The sequence below is a fragment of the Macrobrachium rosenbergii genome, chromosome 47 (assembly GCF_040412425.1).
Source record: "Macrobrachium rosenbergii isolate ZJJX-2024 chromosome 47, ASM4041242v1, whole genome shotgun sequence".
NCBI lineage: Eukaryota > Metazoa > Arthropoda > Malacostraca > Decapoda > Palaemonidae > Macrobrachium > Macrobrachium rosenbergii.
Window position 1 is genome coordinate 30,159,782 of NC_089787.1, and position 15,842 is coordinate 30,175,623.

At 34.5% G+C, this 15,842-nt stretch overlaps 1 protein-coding gene across 1 annotated transcript in view; it reads left to right on the forward strand.

The window, feature by feature from the left end:
• LOC136830716 (rhophilin-2-B-like) overlaps window positions 1–15,842 on the forward strand; it is a 244,229-nt gene that overhangs the window by 18,866 nt on the left and 209,521 nt on the right. The gene's annotated exons all lie outside the window — the stretch shown is intronic.

Consider the following 15,842-nt stretch of genomic DNA (forward strand, 5'->3'; position numbering starts at 1 on the left):
GCCGTAATTAACGCGACTTACAAAAATAGAAACTTGAACTCGGCGAAAGCTAATAACGGTATCAGGAGTAACTCGCGTTATTATCGGTATTCCCTGCTATCGTTATGTTTTGATGGAAAGTGCAACGTGTTTTTATGATTAAAAAAAAAAAAGTGTTTTTCTTCGACACTTCCTCTGGGCTTTACAGATCTAGCGATGCCCTTGGCGAAGGTCGCTGAGTTTCCCCGTCTTTCGGGGATGTCTTGAGGGGAGGCATGAGCTATTACGCGGGGATTTGGGGGGACGGGTGGGGGTGGGTGTTTAAGGGAATGGGCGAGGGTTGATTACGTCATGATTTGGGCTTTCATGGCGAGTTGGGGATTAATTTTTTGGGTGGAAATATATAAACACCCGATAGTGATTTCGACGTGCAATCTCTCTCTCTCTCTCTCTCTCTCTCTCTCTCTCTCTCTCTCTCTCTCTCTCCCCTTCAGTGAAGGGACAAATGAAAGGTATGATTTTCATGAAAGTGCCTTTGTTAACGTTTAAAAATAACGAATAAATATTAACGATTTTAGAACGAAAAATTGAAATTGCAAGTCACTGTAATACGAACATAATTAGCCCAAATAATATAAAAATTCAAAAATAATTGTTGGAGAACTTGAATATTTTCGGTCTCGGATATTCGAGAACAATGCACCTTAAAGATATGGATCTCGGCTCTTCTAAGATGCAAATTCGAATGACGTCACGAGAACTTTTGGGGGGTGTTGAGGTGAACCTTACCTAATTTCTGGCGTTGTTGCTGGCGAAGGTGTGGCCGGATTCCCGTGGGTCTTTGTTCTAGGATTAGATTTTGTTGTCATTGCTGAAAGGAAGTCTTTCTTTAAGATTGCAGAGAGAGAGAGAGAGAATTAGAGCTTTGAGGTTATAAGCATACAAATTCGTGGTTTTGAAGGAATGGGAACATGAATAAATATTTGAGAGAGAGAGAGAGAGAGAGAGAGAGAGATTTTCTTGAACGCCAGGAGTTTATAAGAATACAGTTGGATGGTTTTAAAAGAATAAGAAATTAAATTAATAGTAGGAGAGAGAGAGAGAGAGAGAGAGAGAGAGAGAGAGAGAGTAATCATACTACAGTTTATAAAAACAAAAAATTATTTATAAGATTATTTTTCTTTTTTAAGACTAAATTGGTAGTAATTTCTTATTATTTTCATTAACAAAAGAAATTACTACCAATATTCTTAACCGACTTTTTCACTTGTGATGTTTCATTTGGTCAAATTCTAGGTTCTCCTCGACAAAGGAAGAATATCCAGAGAATTGCAAAAGGAAATATTGGGAGGGTAATGCGCTAGCTTGCTTTTTTGTTCTTTGCAATTTTTTTCGAAGGTAGTCATCGGGCTTTTATTGCAAGTATCTTTGGGTGATATATTGAAGTCAGTGCCCTTAATTTCGGAAGTATCTCTCTCTCTCTCTCTCTCTCTCTCTCTCTCTCTCTCTCTCTCTCTCTCTCTCTCTCTCTCTCTCTCTCGTTTCAAGGCGTGTGCCGTTTTTTATATTAATATGTTCTTCACTTTCATTGTAGATCTCCTGTTTACTTTCCATATTCTCTGTTTTCGTCAATTAATATTTTATCACCATTGGGCTAATGGTTGTAGGTCTTACGAATTTGTAAAATTTAATTTTTTTCTTTACACTGAATTCCTCAAATGTTGCATAATTTGGATTTTTCTCTTGTCCACCTCATTCTGCAAATGCTAAACCATGGATTGTTCTAATTTTCGAAAGGGCATTGGAAAATTTTTACACAAGCTGTTATTGTAGACGAATATTGTTATTTTATATAAAACTGTCTTGTAAATTGTTAATCTTTTAGAAGCACACTGCTTTCATCAGCTATAATTTTGCTCTAATATGGGCTTGATAGCACAGTTGCAGTGGATTTTTATTAATCATGTTATTTCATCAGACTACAATTTTATGGACTTTTACCAGGGAATCGTATATTAACTTGGATTTAATATTCATTGTCAGTTGTACATAATTTCCATAAGTTATCAAATTTTTTCCCATTTTATATTTTCCTTTGAATTTCGTAATCGGGATATTTTCATTTTTAAAGCCATTTTTATATCAACGGTAATAAATTAGTTTGCGTCTTGCATTAAGAACCAAAAGAAAAAAGAATCCTCCGTGTTATAAGGCTGTTCAATGATGTTATTTCATACCATAAACCTTTATGATGGTCATCCGTATTTACAACATTGGTTGGTGGTTGTTACAGTCCTGTTTTTTTGTGAAGCTTATCTTGCAACGGGTTGTTTGATCCAAGTCTAGTTATTGAAAGCAGAATCAGGTTTATGTTGCTTTGAGGAATGAAACTTGGAACGTGAATTGGAGCCATAAATTACAAGAGAGAGAGAGAGAGAGAGAGAGAGAGAGAGAGAATTTTGTTTATGCTGCTATGAGGAATGAAATTTGGAACATGAATTGAAGCCGTAAATTACACGATAGAGAGAGAGAGAGAGAGAGAGAGAGAGATCTGGTGGGGTGGGGGTAATAAGACAAAGTTGCATGCTTGTTTACTTATTTTTATACTATGATATTGGATGGATATTGCGAGAGCTGTTAGATTGCATAGTTAGGTGTTTTCAAAAGAGTACGTAAATAGATGAATTTTTGAGAGAGAGAGAGAGAGAGAGAGAGAGAGAGAGAGAGAGAGAGAGAGAGAATAACACACACTGGTCCATCCGAGGAGACACGTTTGCAAAAATAAATCAGTCAAATGAGTATCGCAAACTTACTTAGATAAAATACAAAAATGACGACTGTACAGAGAGAGAGAGAGAGAGAGAGAGAGAGAGAGAGATATTATGTAAACTTGAGGAAGGGTAATTGACCGGGTGGGTACTCTATTAGTAGGCGAAGTGAAAGTTTTGATATTAAGTGGATGTGTGGTCATAGCGACCATGACCCCACCCTCTTGCGATGACATTTATTGTTACCTGTCAGAGAGGGGATTTTTGTCTGTCGTATATATTGGCTGTGAATGACTAGTATTATTTGAGTGATATACGTTCAGTATGTTTGTGTAATAGCCTGTATATTTATATATATATATCGGTATGTAAGTTTGTTACATTTCTTATAGACTACATTGCTCTTGTTGTTATATAATTATGTATAATATATACATACATACACATTTACAGTATATATATATGTGTGCGTGTTTATACATATATATTTACATATACACACACTTACATACTTATAAAAAAATGGATGACATGTATTAACAAGGAAAATAGCGAGGGAGAAAGCACGCAAAGCTAAATAATTCTGGGGAAAGGTAGATTTTATTTAAAGAATGTAAAAGTGAATGTGGATAGACTCATTGACCTCTGTCCTGTTCTTAGAATTTTACAATTTATTTTATTGCGCGTTTTGTTCGGCTGTTGTTGGCGAAGGAATAAATGTATTCAGTGCAAGAGGCTAGTGACCTGTTGTAATGGTTTGTGCCAGAGGAGGGATGTAAAAACTGATTTTTTTGTGTACCTATGATGACTTTAGTTGCGAAGGCAGTTATTTAATATCATTATTTAGTAGCATTTGTCATTATCGTTGTTAGTTTTGGAATGTTATTCTTCTAGTTATCGGTTTTTTTTACGCATCTTTCCTAACTACTTTTATCAAAGGTATCTGTTTGCCTATCCGTCAAAACATCATTTTTTCAAAGATCTCTCCTTTTTAAGTCGGCTCCAAGTAGCATTTTCTATTTTTAGAATGTTTTCATTTTTCCTAGCTATCTGTTTTGTTACACATCTTCTCTAACTGCTTTTATCAAAGGCATCTGTTTGCTTATCTTTCATAACAATATTTTTGGAAAGAAGATCTTTCCTTTTTTATGTCATCTACAAGTAGCTTTTGTCATTATTGCTGCTATTTTTGTGATGTTATTTTTTCAAGTTATCTGTTTTGTTACACATCTTTCCTAACTACTTTTATCAAAGGCAACTGTTGGCTTATCTTTAATAACAATATTTTGTCAAAGAAGATGCTTCCGTTTGCAAGTCATCTTCAAGTAGCATTTGTCATTATTGTTGTTATTTTTAGAATGTTATTTTTTCTCGTTATCTGTTTTGTGACACATTTTTCCTAGCTACTGTTATCAAAGGCACGTGTTTGCTGATTTTTCATAACATTATTTCTTCAATGAAGATCTTCTTTTTTAAGTCTTCTTCAAGAAGCAAAATGTCTTCCCCCCTGGCTCTGAATGTCCTTGGCGGTCTGCACAGACATTCACTCGACAAATTTGCTTTCATTTTAATATTTTCTTTCTTTTCGGGTCTTTGGTCTGTTTCTAGGTTCAGGTTCGTTTTGGGCTCAGATTTATTTAGGTTGTGTTTTAAGGGAATTTGACTTTGTTGTTATTAAAGCTTGGTGTCTTTTGGTTTATAATTTGCCTGTAAGCAAGTGATTTTTGGTGGGGGCTCAGGCAGAGTATTGTTGTAATGGGTGTATGAGTGATTCGATGAATTAGTGATTACTTGTATATAATTCTGCATTTATGTATTTGGTATTCTACAGTTGGCGTGATTATAATGGATAATAGGTTTTTTTTCAACCATGTGTTGTTATGATTACAAAGAGTTTACCACTTCCTGAATGCCAAATATCGGATTAAAAAACTGTGATTAGCTGACGAACTCCTCCTGCGATAAACATTCACCACTTGATTGATAAAATTCAAATAACTTTTGTATTCGCATTTCCGAATCAGTTGAATTTATAAGACGTATCGTTCTGAAAAGGCTTCTTACTGCCATGCGAGCGGTCGATCAATCCGCGTTGGTTGTCCTAAGTTTTGGCAGCGTAATTTTGTCGGGTCAAAGAATATACTATTACCTTCGTGAAAAGTAGGGCATTTCATATTCATTGAGGCTATTACAGTCCACAGACATTTGATACATCATCATCATGGGGTTTTATGGATTACGTCACGTAATCCTCTAAAACTTTTTGAAAATTGTTTTGGGCCAAAGAGTATACAGTTGCGTTCATGGAAAGTAGGGCATTTCAGATTAATTGAGGCCATCACAGTACATTGACATATTTAATACTGATTAATTTAGAAGTCCTTTGTATAAAATACTACCATTACCACTGCTAACACTTCAGTGAAATTAACAATGATAATAGCAACACATAGCTTATTTACATAGCAAATGTTGCAACTCCTAACTGTACCTTGTGTTGGATATTGAAATGATCAGGTAGGCGAGTCAGTTTTGCTTATCACGCATAGCTCCATTATCGTGAAATTTATCTTCATGATGTCATTATGTCCAAGTGTGGTGCTGGTGTTCCGCGTGTTGTCAGTGGTACTTCTTGTCAGATTTGAGAATCACTTTCCGTATTGTTTGTTTTGTTTAGTTAGTGTGTTTTTATATTATTCTTGCTAGGTTGTGTCGTGCGTGGGGTGTAGATGATTTTTATTATTATTATTTGTTTTATAACTATTTAGAATTTGTAAAAGCAATTAACTTGTAGAATTTGGAGTTATGATATCTACGAGGTTGTTTGTTCTTTCAATTAGATCCTATTTTGCAATTCATAATTATAAATTATTTAAATGTCAGTGTGTTTCATTCAGTACGAGCTTTTTTTTATAGCTTCATCTGTTCACTGCTTACGTGATTTCCAGTGTATGAAAACTGGTTTGTAACGTGTTCGCTACATCTCTGGTATGTATGTCGATCGATAAACCTGAGTGTGGTAATGCTTGGATGGATGACCGCCCATGAATTCCAGATGCAGCTTCAGTGACCATTTTACCATAGCTTTCAACAGACCTCAAGAGTCTGGTAAAAGCGGCAGTGGGTCACAATGGGGCCCGAGAAACCGACTGGACGAGTCAACACATTCGATCGACACCTGCGTTCAGGGGACACTTGAAAAATAATATTTTTATAAAATCAATATAATAATAATTTTATATTCATCAATTTCTCATTTTGGCCACTTTGGTGTAGAGTAGATTGTCTGACGGGTTTCGTCCATCGAGTCGGGAGGATTACCTAAATTCTCGCGTTGGAAAATGGTAAGTGACTCGGCACAAATTTCATAATGATGGAAAGAGCGGTTCTGCAACTTTTGGTATTGTGGAGTTGCTGGAGAGGAGTGAAGGATTACTGCCTTTACAGTTACGAGAAGATGCTGCTTTTTTTATTAGTTTTTTTGCATTATACATCTTGCTATTTATACAAGGTCTACATAAGCTGTGCTGTTTACCGTTAAGCGAAAAAAAATCGTTTTTAGTTGTAATGTCTTTTGATATTTTTTCAAGTTACATATTTCGTTTATAATGAACGTTATCATTTTTATGGCACGAATTATTTTTTACTGTGATAGTTAATATGTAATTTACACTGCAATCATTGTAATAATTTACTTTGTAACGATTTTTTTTTTCAAAATTACATTGCTCCTGTTAATCCTGTGGAAGCTTTTGTGAGGAAAATATGACTACATTTCTGACGATTATTTACTAAGTAATTTCTTTTACATCCCAAATTAATAGCAATGACCTCCCCCACCCACACCCGCCTCCTACATCTTTCACTCTCCCTTGTACCCCAGTGCCCTGGCTTTCCACCGAGTCTGGGACGCAGCCACTGGGTCAAGATACCCCCCATCCATCCACCCCAGCCCCCCACTCACTGGTGACCTAAATAATGCCCAGTCTTCCTTCACGAGTCCTGCCTCGGAGGGAGTTTTTGCCACGTATAGCGCCATTCATTCTTCATTACTTTGCTTTGCATAAGATGGATTAGAGTTAGTTTTGTGTATTCTAGGACAGTTTTTTTTTTAGCTTTGCTTTTATAGAATAGAGTAGGTTCGCTGTGATGTATATTTTGTCCGTAATTTTTTTTATTTTTGCTTTGATAGAATTGAACAGGTTCTGTGTTCTGTATTTTGTCTTGAAATTTTTAACTTTGTTTTGAGAGAATAGAATAGGTTTTGTATGTTTTTTTAATATTTGTTTATAACTCGAATAAAGTGGCCTATGTAGTTTTGTGTATTCTCGTATAGGTTTTTCATTTCTTTTGAGATTGTAAGACCTCTTATTTCCTTTTCATATAAAGTGTAGTGGAAAAGAATAGTTTTCTCGGATCTAGAAAGTTTTCTCCTCTTTCTCTGAAGCTTAGGTGTTAGGCTAATTACTTTCAACTGGCCCTTTTCTTATGTTTGTCAACTGAATAAAGTAGTTTAGAAAATGCCACTTTCATGTTACGGAATTAATGGCGATCTATTTTTTATTCCTTTCAATTTTTTGTTTAGTGCAGTGAGGATATTTCTAAATATTTATATTTAAATCTTTTCCTGGCCAAGAAGTGACAGTCGTTGTATCCTCAATGCTTTGCGGTTATCGAAAAATGCATTTGTTTTATTGTATTAACAGAATTTTATTCATTAATATATTCTAATTGTCTCAGCATAATTTTATCATTGATAATATTTTTTGCTGTCTCGGCCAGAATTTTACTAACATTCTTTTCACCGCTTCTTACCATGATTTTGCAATTGATAAGATTTTTTATTTTTAAGTGCAGATTTTTTTTTTTTTTTTTTTTTTTTTTGCTTGGAAGGAAATAAATTTGTATTGCAGTTATGTATAACTACGAGACTGTAACATTTTACCTCTTTTTTGTATATTTTCTTTTTGTGTATTTTTGTATATTTTGTATATTTTCTTCGGCCTTCGAGGTAGACAAGTGCCTTTGGTCGTCTTTGCCTTTGAACTTTAAAATCTAAAATACATTTAAAGGTCTCTTAACACTAATGACAAACAACTAAAAGTAACGCTTTAGGTACAGTAAATTAACTGTTTGAATAAACATGCGACGTAATTCTGATAATTTCCGGTCTTTGTCAACAGTGCGTACTGTCTTACCGGAAGTGTCGCATTGTGAAACTCCTTTCTTTAAACACGATCTTCTGATGTGAATAGATTATATTTAATTGCTAGTAACAAGACCGAGCTGTAATTGTCACTTGTCTTTAAGCATACAGTAGAATCACGTACTGTGTTATTGAACTTTTCTTGTTTTGGGTTAGAAATTCATAGGTACCTTGTAACTCAATTCTTTGAAGGAAGAAATAACGCATATGAGATTAGCTCCGTAGGGCGGTAGAGCCGTCAGTGCACCTCACGCACGGTGCACTGTAGGCATTACTTAAGGTTCTTTACAGCGTCCCTCCGGCCCCTAGCTGCAACCCCTTTCATTCCCTTTGCTGAACCTCCTTTCATATTCTTTCTTCCATCTTACTTTCCACCCTCTTCTAACTATTTCATAGTGAAACTGTGAAGTTTTCCTCCTGTTACACCTTTGTAACCTTTTACTCTCAATTTTCCCTTCGGCGCTGAATGACCTTACAGGTCCCAGTGCCTACCCTTCGGCCAAAATTGTATATTCTATTCTATTTCGAATGAGGTTATATCTGCTTGTACCTTTCATTAGTGACGTCTTCCTTGGTCCCGAATGACGTGAAGTCGCTTCATTTCTGGAGCTAAATTATCTGAATAACAGAACAGCTGTGAGATTGAATTGGACAATTTCAGGTGTCCTGATTCACGGGGCGATAGACTCGTGTACTGATAATGCTTGGTTTATCTTTCGATTTCATTCTACGGTTACGTATTAGGAACGTTTTGTTGACACAGAAAATCGCGCTCTCTCTCTCTCTCTCTCTCTCTCTCTCTCTCTCTCTCTCTCTCTCTCTCTCTCTCTCTCTCTCTCTCTCTCTCTCTCTCCATGATGCTGGGAATTCAAACAAGTTGTTGAATTGTTTTGTATGATTTGAAAAAAAGAATGGTGGTTGAAAACTGATTCAAGTTCCCATATCGTACGAAACTGTAATGATGTGAAACTTGCTTCTTAAAACTGCACTTTGCAATTCTATCCAGTATTTTGATCGTTGTATTTTGAGATAAAACCGGGTGTGTGCGTGTTAAAGTTTCGCTTTTATAAAGTTTTGAAACTTTTATTGCGCTATCAAGTAACAAGGAAATGAACTTCGAAAGTCAGTCAAGGTTAGCTATGTAGTATTATATGTATAGGGAGATATTAAGCACCTTATTTTAGTTTCTATTCAGAGGAAAATCATAAATTTTTGTGACTTCATGACGCATGTAGCTGGTCGTTTACGTAAAGCTGTATTTGCTAACTTACATTACACAAGTGTTGATAATTTTACTTTTGCCTCTCTCTCTCTCTCTCTCTCTCTCTCTCTCTCTCTCTCTCTCTCTCTCTCTCTCTCTCTCTCTCTCTCTATCTCTCTATATATATATATATATATATATATATATATATATATATATATATATATATATATATATATATATATATATATATATATATATATCACAATACTTGCATATGATATAAAAAATATAAATACCGGTTCGTCACAAAGAGGAGGAATTGAATAACTAAGTGTAGAGTGTTTTCGCGTACACACACACACACACACATATATAACAAAATATTTTTAACACTCTCTCTCTCTCTCTCTCTCTCTCTCTCTCTCTCTCTCTCTCTCTCTCTCTCTCTCCATGTTAAGAATATTATATATCTTTCACATGAGTCAATCAAGAAAATTTTCTACCATGTGTTATCATTTTCACATTCTTAAGCAATGATGTGTTGAAGGTCGGTCATTGCCAATACCAAATAGAATATGTTACAAGTTTCCCTTGAAAACGAGTAAATGTAGACGTTCTTACTCCTATAATGATAATATAATAATAATAATATACGAAAAATAGACTTTATAATTACTGTAAATTCATAGGCCTGGTATTTTCAAAATATTTTTTATTCGAAAACTGACAAACGTGAAATTTATAACAACAACAACAACAATAATAATAATAATAATAAAACGTCCGTGAGACACATTAAATATTCAGCGCTAAGTGATATTATTTGAAATTACAGTGATAAGCGTATTATTACTATCAATATTATTCATCCCAGTCTTAGTGAAATCTACGACATAATGCGCCAGATAACATACTCTTTAGTCGATGTTCTTGTATAAACTTATAATAATAATAATAATAATAATAATAATAATAATAATAATAATAATTAAAAAGGATAATATTTTATCTTATATAGTGTCTTTCTATCCCCTTAGATTCGCTTTTTCCAATGTTAATGGCCGATATTCATGAAAGGACAGTGCGGAATATTGGAATAAATAAAAGACTTCTATTCCGCACTGTCCTTTAATATCGTTACTTAACATCGCTGAGCCTGAAAAGCGAATCATGAAAGACACTATATAAGATAAATTATAATTTAATAATAATAAGTAATAATAATAATAATAATAATAATAATAATAGCCCAACGATAAGTCACAAATAAACAGTAGTAATGACAATTTATAATTACAATATTATTGTTATTAATGTAATATTAATATTATTAGCCTACTGTTAATAAAAATATTGCTATTGATATTTATATTATTGCTACTAGTGTTAATATTATTACTATTAATATCGTTCATCAACCTACGACATAATGCGCCGGATAACAAACTCGTTAGTCATTTTATATATATATATATATATATATATATATATATATATATATATATATATATATATATATATATATATATAATTTTTTTTTTTTTTTTTTTTTTTTTAATAAACGGGTATCCGTAGCTTTTGACATTCTTGCGTCCGGCTGCATTCCTCTCGGATGCGAGCGAATGCCTCAAGAGCTGAGTCAGCAGGATGTCTGTGCGTAGGCCGGCCAGAACAAGGATCTCTTGAAGAACGAGAGCAGGTAGACGGAAATGCACTGTGTTATGGATGCTCCTGCCGGTTGATTTTCTTTGTATATTTGTTTCATTAATTTATTTATTAATTTATTTGCTGTTGGAAGTTTTTGTGGTATGATTTTTTTTTAACATTAGATATTTTTGAAGAATGGAAGGTAGACGGGAATGCACTGTGTTGTGGATACTCCTGTTGATTGATTTTCTTTATTTTGTTTTATTTTATTTTTTTGATAATGGATTTTTTTTTTTGTTTAAAAATTTTTCAATGTTTGATTTTTTTTTTTTTTTTTTTTTTTGTTTCTTACCGTTGGTTGCTTGGATGCTCTTGTGGCTAGATTTTTTATTTATATTTTTTTTTTTATTTTAGATGCCTTTGTGTTTTTTAATATTTTTCTTATACCGTTAGTTGCTTGCGTGGTTTTACTTTTTCAGAGTTTTTAGCATGTGATGCTATTGTGGTTTCGTTTCTGTTAGTGTTGTGCTTTTGAAAAGATTTATTGATAAGTTAATATATAAATCAGTGTACACTTGCATTACTTGAGTATATGTTTAAGTAGTAACTGTCATTAAGAATGCGTCGTTTTAATAATATATATAATATATATATATATATATATATATATATATATATATATATATATATATATATATATATATATATATATATATATATATATATATATATATATATATATATATATATATTTATATATGTGTGTGTGTGTGTGTGTGTTTGCATGTGTGTATGTGCTTGCATGTGCGTGTATTTGTGTGACCACTTATAGCCTAGGTGCGTTGTTACATCCAAGTGGACAATCCAGTCACGATATTTTTGGTTTGATAACCTCAAAAGGCATCAAGGATTCCACTGAACCAGGATCCGTATCTCCTAAATAACACTTCACTCCAAGGCTTATGTAATTCTAAAAAGACCATATTAGCTGTATATTAAACCCCAGTTGTTGCATATAGAGGCTATATCATTCTAGTTGTAGATTAAACCCCCAATTGTTGCATTTCAAGGCTAAGTTAATGAGGGTGGAATTAAGGATCGTGAAATCATATCCCAAGAGGGCAGATGATTCCAAGGGTCGTGGAACCACAATTCCCCCCAGGTATACACGATTTTAAGAATTGTGGAATCGTATCAGATATCGTAGAGCGACAGCAAGGCATGAATCATCGTCGCCATCGTCCCGCCAAGTACGTGTATACAACTGCAGATTAAACTGATAAGCTCCCAGAACCCCCTCCCACCCTTCCCCCGCCTTTCCCCCCCAACCCCCCTTCCCCCACCTTTGCCGAAGCCCTATAGTATGAAGTTTTATCAGAACAAAGAGAATTCGTGTTGGCGTTTCTATAAACGGCCCATTTTATGTGTTGGTAAGTATGCTTTATGCACATGAATGTACGTAAAGCATGACTTATGTGCATCATTTGTGTACATGTGTATACTTATAATGTGAATATAATTTTTATTTAAGGGGATATACATGTAAGATTTATAGTCAAGCAACGGGACTAACAACCGCATCCGAAAAAGTCTTGAGAACCGGGAAGTCGACAGTCTTTGGAGCCATCCCCTCTTAAGTGATAAAGGCTTAATGTAATCTGTGTGTGTGTGAGAGAGAGAGAGAGAAAGAGAGAGAGAGAGAGAAATTTGTTAAACAAAGAGCGGAGAAAATTTTCCCCAGTTACCGTCCACGGTCCCTTTGAAATTTGTCCAGGTACGTACAAGTGATATGTGTGGCGTTTACGCCCAAATGCGTAACTGTCGTTTGAAGACTTACCTCTTATTGATGACATTTCCCCTGAACCACATACATTACCACATTTCAAAGGATCTGAAAATGTCCTCGTGGTTAGCGGTGGCCTTTTGTTCTAACTCGTAGTTACGTTCCTCAAAGTTAGAGAAGACTAGAGAAATTACTTGTGATTCCTCCCGTCGTTAATCTTCTAACTGACCGTGCGTCGGCTTTGTTTATGGTCCTTCCTGGGTAGAATCTGGTATATGTTGAAAGGCTTGATTCCCGGAATATGCTATAATGTCTTCACGGGGTTATTTGTTGGGGAAAACCCTCAGTTGTCTGTTTTGTTCAGTGGGCTTCGATGTTTAGTAATTTTTTTTTTTTTTTTTTTTTTTTTAGGGTTCACTCTACGTACATGTGTGTATTATCTAGTAAAACCGTTGTTCTGTTATTTGTTTATCCACGGGCAAGCTTCGTGATGTATATTTTTAATTATGTAAAAATTAGTTTTCTTTATTGTTTGGTATGGATCGTCGATAAATTATCATGCAAGGTTCCTCAAGAAGTCTACAGAAAACCCATATAATTTCGCACCTTCTCATTTCCTTCATACTTTGTTTACTGCAACTAGAAAGATCTACAGTAATGCGACGTAATCACTAAGTACAGTAATGGTTTGCCTTCGAATCACGTTCGTAGAATTCGACAGCATTCACCGTTTGAAAAATGTATTTTTCAAGAAATGATAGCGATTATAGTTTAAAGGCTAAATTTCCCGACAGGGACGAAGGATAAAGTGTAAAATCTCATGGCCGGAAATTGATGGGTATAAAAGTTCTTTGTCTGATAAAAAAAAAAAACAATCTGTAAATGACCTATTCATAAAGGCTAGGATACATGAGTATATAGGAAGTATGTCTTAATTTAACCAGACCACTGAGCTGATTAACAGCTCTCCTAGGGCTAGCCATGACTGAAGAGTCGTTATATGATGTTGAAGCAGTGATAAAAATTGTCATATGTTGGTTGATTAGGTAAATAACATTGATTCTAATATATAAACGCTAGCATATGTGAACCAGAGTTAAACGTTCTAAACCGAGGTTATATAATGGAAACCAGGTAGATAAACGCAAGCATATGTGAACCAGAGTTAAACATTCTAAACCGATGTTATATAATGGAAACCAGGTAGATAAACGAGAAATATGTGAACCAGATGTTAAACATTCTAAACCAAGGTTAAAATGAAACCAGGTAGATAAACCCAAGAAGGAAACATTGTAAACCAGTTATATTAATTTCAAACCAGGTTCTAAACGCAAGTTATGTCTAGCATTTCTAAACCGAGGTTATATAATGGAAACCAGGTCAGAGGGATGGCTGAGATGTATTCTAAAAAAGAAAGCACTAAGAAGACGGAATAATTAATATATTAAATTTCAAACTTGAGTTCAGTTGTCCTAACTTTATTTTTTATTGTATCTCTTCCATCCGCTAAGGAGACTCTATTAATATATTAAATCCCAAACTGAGTTCAGCTGTCCTATTATTTTTATATCTCTCTCTCTCATATATATATATATATATATATATATATATATATATATATATATATTATATTGTGTGTGTGTGTGTACAATCAAAAAACAAAACTAAACAAAGTAATAAAAATAACAAATGAATAAAAATAAGTATAAAATAAAAATATAAAGATAAAAATAAACATTTAGATGGATATTTTGCTAGATCATTTCTTAATCAGTTTTATTTCTCGTTATCATATTTAATTTAACTTAGTGTATATCCCCCAGAGCCTTACATTTCCCTAGTACGACTGGCTCTGATCTATCCCACTGCAGCAGCAGCAGCAGCAGCTGCACTATAAGCAGCCATTGTGAGAGAGGCGAACAGAAGCTGAAATGTTTAAATCCCAAACCGAGGGAAACGGATAATTGCGATCCCGATTTCCTCCCATCGATCGCGAAGGGGGTAACCAGGACCCAGATAATAACTGTCACGGCCACGTGGTGAATTGTACCTATCTGTTGAATCTTCTCTGCTCCAACTCCAACAGACTCAGTGTGTTGGTTGGTGGTTACGTCTCTTGAACTCTCTAATTGGTCGTGACTCCAAATTAAATGCGCCGTGATTGGTCCCTTTACTTGTTCCCCTTGACACCAGTTTAAAGGGGTTACTTTTTAGTACATTTTTTTTTCCACGGCGAGAAATTCTTCATGCGAGTTTTTTTTTTTTTTTTACACGGCGATAAATTCTTCGTTTTGCGAGTGTTTTTTTTTTTTTTTTTTTTTTTTACATGGCGAGAAATTCTTCATTTTGAGTGAGTTTTTCCCCACAGCTATTCTGTATTGGGTTAGGTTTTTTCCCACGGAGAAGAATTCTTCATTTTGTGTGAGAGTTTTTTTCCCACAGAATTACTGTTTATTTGGGCCTGGTTTTTTTCCCACGGAGAGAAGAGTTCTTCATATTTGAACGAACTTTTTTTTTTTTTTTGCTTTTTTAAATCTCCACCCCACTGTAAGAGGACTTCATATTTGGACGTATTTTTTTTCCTTTATTTAATCTCCATGGAGAGAATTTTTTTGTGGGTGTTCACTCGACCGTTCCTGTTGGAGTTAATCTCTGGTGGATTATTGATAGGGACCGTGCGTTTGCGCGTTTGAACCGTGCGCTTGCGCGTTTGACATTTGATTGACAGCTGATAAGGGGTACACGCGTACATGGATGTGACAGTTTCAGTGGTGTTTGGAACGTAGCAACGACTTTCCCTCTACAGGGATTTTAAGATGCCTTTTTAAAATTTACTTTATTTTATAGTGCATGAAATCTATTTTAATCCTTATTTATTGTGGGCTTCAGCTATATATTCGGGTTATAGAAGCGAGGAAAATGGCTCTAGTGTGGATTAGGTATCCGTGCGTATATTGCCTTCATTTTTTAAAAGCATATGATACGAAGGCATAGTGCGTAGTTTCAAATTCGATCTACCCTTACCTTTGATTTTATTTAATGATCATATGCATATTTTATCAGCTGGAAGTTGGCTAATGATGTAAAGATACATTTGGATTGTTTCGTTAAATTTGTGCGTTATGCATCATTTTATCCTTAAAGAATGACTGATGACTGATATATTTATTATATATTTTGTAACCGTAGTGACCTCAATGAGACCAAAATGTTTCAGAAGGAAGTTGTTATACATGATATGGAGTTCTTTAA